Raw genomic sequence first — 4,565 nt, forward strand, 5'->3', positions numbered from 1 at the left:
AGATCCATGTTAATATCAGCCATAACCATGATTATTTTTCTCCCTGCCTATGGAGACCAAGCTCTAGTGTAATCAAAATAATAAAATAAAAAGAAATCGAGAAAGTTCATGACATTAGTTTATTTTAATATATTCTTATCTATTCAATTTATTAAACTTTGATGTTCCTTTTATTTCTTTGTTTTGAAGATGGAGATTTATTGTTGCTTTTAGCTTTAAGTCAAATGGTTTGTTTTTGATTGATTGGCATTACATTATTTTCCAGTGTTTAGAAGGAATGCGAATTGACATGAGTAATCAAGAAACTTGACTTTTGTTTTTTGGGGATAATGTTCAATATTCAAAGTGCTTTCATTTTATAATTCAAATTGAACCAATTTAAACAATTTTCCCCTTTATTTCGACTAGGCTACAGAGACATTTTTCTAATGGTAAAAATATTTGATAGATTGTAATATTGTCATTTTATTTTTATACAATTAATTCCTGTAAGATGCAGGATAGAAATCTCAAAACATCATCTATTTTAACTAAACATTTTATTAATCATAATGTATTTATTTTTTCAAATATCAATACTTTCTTCAATTAGAATACAACTAGCTAATTTAATAAAATATTTATTCATCATTTTATTTTCATTCAAAATCTTTTATTTATTTATGTTTTGATCACTAAAACTCAGCCTAAGGGGGTTGCACTCTTATGTTGATATGAAAAACCTTATAAGATTTACATCTGTTTATGCCAACTCAACATTATATGAATTTGGCCTTGACTAATCACCTAGTAACATTCTGGATACTCGTATGACACATTAAAAGGCATACTAGTGATTGTATAATAGGACCACCAAGTATACCAAAAACTACCAACTATAAAATTTACAACCAAAAAGAGATCCCAACCATTATGGATTCATTGGGTATCCCACTTTGACCATGAAAAGAGCAAAATTTCAATCAGCAAAAAAGGAGAATCTAATTGGTTAACATCTCACCTGTCCTCTCTAACTGGTGTTACTTACTCATCTTCTATGGGCAATTGGGTCCACATTCGCTATGTTTTGGAGCTGCTAGCAACTCCTCCACACCTACATCAACATCCTTCTCTTTCTCCACCATTTTAAATTCACCCTCTTCCGTGTCCTCCAAATGCTCCTCCTTGATGAAGGCCTAGACTCACTCTAGGCCTTCCTTAGATGCCAACCCCAAAATGGACTTAAGGAATTACAAGCCCTTTGCTGCAACTGATCAAAATTTTAGCAGTTCAAATGGGTCCTTCATGAAGATGAGCAGAAACCTATCCAATCCTTAGCCATGTCTACATTTGACACATTAGTCTCTTAGTAGAGGAATATCAATTCCATCGCATACATTGTTTAGAACATCCTCCATTTCTCCTACAAATTTCCTCTATGTTAGCTTCTTTCACAGGTCCATTACCTTTTACTTTGGCTCACCAACATTGAGGATTGAAATCAAACATAACCAAAATGTCAAAATTCACTCTATCTATATGGTTAGCCTTGAGAAATTCTTTCCCTAAAATAATCTTAACAACAAAAATCACCAACCAGTGACTAGTCTTAAAATCTCTGAACATCCTCTTCTTTGTCACTGCTCCAAAGAATGCCATCTACTTCTTGCTATTGGTGAGTCTTATAGGATCATCCATTGTGCCCAATTCCCCAGAGGTTCCATGTGATATATGGCAAGCAACTTGGGCCTTCATACAGCTATAGGCATTAATTCCACACCTATTAATGTTGAACCACTCAATGCCTCCAATACCTATTCATTAAAGCTTTTGTCTCATCAAAACTTTCTCACAAATTTCCATGATGTCCTTGCCATCCTACACTTTCCCTTTTTAATGGACATAAGCATCAAATCCCTATGTGCAAGAAAGAAGGGAATCACCTTCAAGATATATGTTTCTTACTTTCTCCTCAAGGAAATTGTGGAACCATGAGAGCCACCTAGAATTTAACCTCATTGTTTGCCCTTTGGTCCAAGCACTTAGATTTTGGTGCAATAATCTTGCCTTGATGACACATCCCACCCCACGCTCCCAACTCTAGAAACCCCATTAAACTTCACCTTATACCATCCTTCTTTTGGCCCCTTCCACATGGTCTCCTTCTTGGGATGTTCATGGGGATCAACCCACTGATCCCCATGAATAGAGAATTCAACATCTTTTACTATTATTGTCCATTGATCAATTTTCTCTATTTAATTATACAAATTATTTTATTAATGATACCACACCAAAAATTGAATTTTTTTTTTAAAATAATAGATTAAACATGGTGTGAACTGGAATCCAAATAAAATATCCAACACTAATAGGCTCTGTAGAAAGAAAACTAGAAAAATTCTTGCAGATGGTAATGCCTTAGAGTGTTGACCAGAGAAAAACTACAAAAATAGCTACTAGATTCACATCCACCTTATTTCCACTTCACTAAAATAATTTTATCTTTCTTCTTGACCCCCTCAAACACCATGTGATGGCGATACAAATACAGAAGGAAAGAAGCTCCCTTGTGAGCATTTCTCTACCTTCAAACTTCCAAATGGGTGATCTAAGGCTTGAGTAAAGGCATCCAAGAACCCAAAAAAATTTCATACTTCCACATGGGTGATCTAAGGCCTAACTAGAGGCATCCAAGAACCCAAAAAGCTCCACCCTTGACCATAATCATCCCTTCCATAGGCTGGTAGCCAACCCCACTCACTGTTGAGCAAAACATTTCCCCCTAGCAGCTCTAGGTTAAACTTTAGCACCATAAGGAATGCTACAAATGACTCTATATTTGTGACCAATAGAAAAAAATTCCATCCTCTGAATCCATTATGTAGTAAACACCACCAGCTCTAATGAAGAACAAGGGACCATAACTAATTATTATCACCTTGTAATTAGCTCATTACAATCTTTTAAACACCATTTCTTATCATGTTTCTATTGGTTGTTACTCATTTTGTTAACAATGTTCCCCTATAACTTTTAATGCACTGGCTAAGATTTGGATCTAGGGCCTTCCCATTATCAGCCTCTACTTTGTTTACCTTGAAAATTTGTGTAGCTATCTTTCTTGGAGTTCTTAGATTATTGTGTAAGTGATGATTGATTTTTTAAACCCATGGACAAAATTGTTTTAATTTGGATGCTTTATTCCCCTGTTAAGGCATTGTCAAGAATCCTTTGAATGATAAGAGCCAAATAGTGTACATTGCTAACATTGAGATATAAGATTGAAATGATAGAGAAAGATTCTTTTGTTAAATTTAGAAGAAAGAAACTAGAAAATATGCATGTAAAGAAAAAAGAGCATTCATTTGAAAAGGGATGCATGCAAAAAGATGACCAGGGGTGGCAGTAGCAACTAAAATAATTTGATCGACCAATCTTTTGGATCATCATTGAACTGTTCATAATTGCCTCATAAAAAATGAAATATTTGAACTATAATAACTTTTTCTATGATGCATATAGGTCATAGAAACAAGCAATGAAACTTTAATCCTTATTCATCCACAATGATACCATCTCTAGAGATATCATTTCCCAGAGATAGGAGTTCATGTACTAGCCAAAAAAAACTTATTTTTTGTGTTACACAATTTTAATTCTTCATTCTATTGAGTATAATCTCATGGTTCTTAAAGTGCTATCATTAGCTTTCTTGAGGTGAGGAAAAAATACCTTAGAGGTAGTTCTAAATAACATTAATAGGATGAAATAACTTCAGAATGAGATACCTTATAGGTCTAAATAATTGAGTTGGTCTAGAAGTAGATAGAAAAGCATGGTAAATAATTCGTAACCACAAAAATGTGTTTCAATATCTTTTTATCTTTATTCTCAGGTCCCATTCTAATCTAATCACAATCAGAATAAGATATTAGGTCATATTTGGAGAAGCTACATGTAACTCATCAACTGACTATTCTATTCTAGAGATAAGAAACTGGTAATTTTTAGCTTTCTTATTTAAGTCATGATAACTGATGTACATTCAAATTAAGGATCCTTTGTTTGTCTCTAATATTATAAGTCAATATGGTGGCATGGTGCTATTAAGAAGCCATAGTTTTTAGTGAGATCATTGTGGTGGAGAGTTTCTTATTGAAGTCCTAAAATGGAAGAATAGTTATTTCCAAAGGTATTCACTTACATAGGAAGTATGGCAATGTTTCATACTTGTTCAATATGTAGGTGCTAGTTCATTGAGTGAAATTGTTTGATGATTGAATTGTTAAGAAAGGTGGAAATTTTATTATGGTTTCTTCCCACATGATCACAAAATATTATTCTCAATAGCATGATCTGTGGAAGAAATTGATTTCCTTTATTAGGTTAAGATTGTTTATGGACACAAGAGACTAAATAGTAGTTCTAAGTGGTGACTTGAATTATTCTAGTTTTGGTCAACATTAGATATAATAGCATGGACAAGCATCCAAGAAAGGAACAATCCTTTAGACCATTTCTATTCCTTTAATACCTTCTTCTAATAAATTGAAGCATATTCAAAGTCAAAACACAATGATTGT

The sequence above is a fragment of the Cupressus sempervirens genome, chromosome 2, assembly GCF_028749045.1.
Source record: "Cupressus sempervirens isolate cs-2001-9-10 chromosome 2, ASM2874904v1, whole genome shotgun sequence".
In the NCBI taxonomy this organism is placed as follows: Eukaryota; Viridiplantae; Streptophyta; class Pinopsida; order Cupressales; family Cupressaceae; genus Cupressus; species Cupressus sempervirens.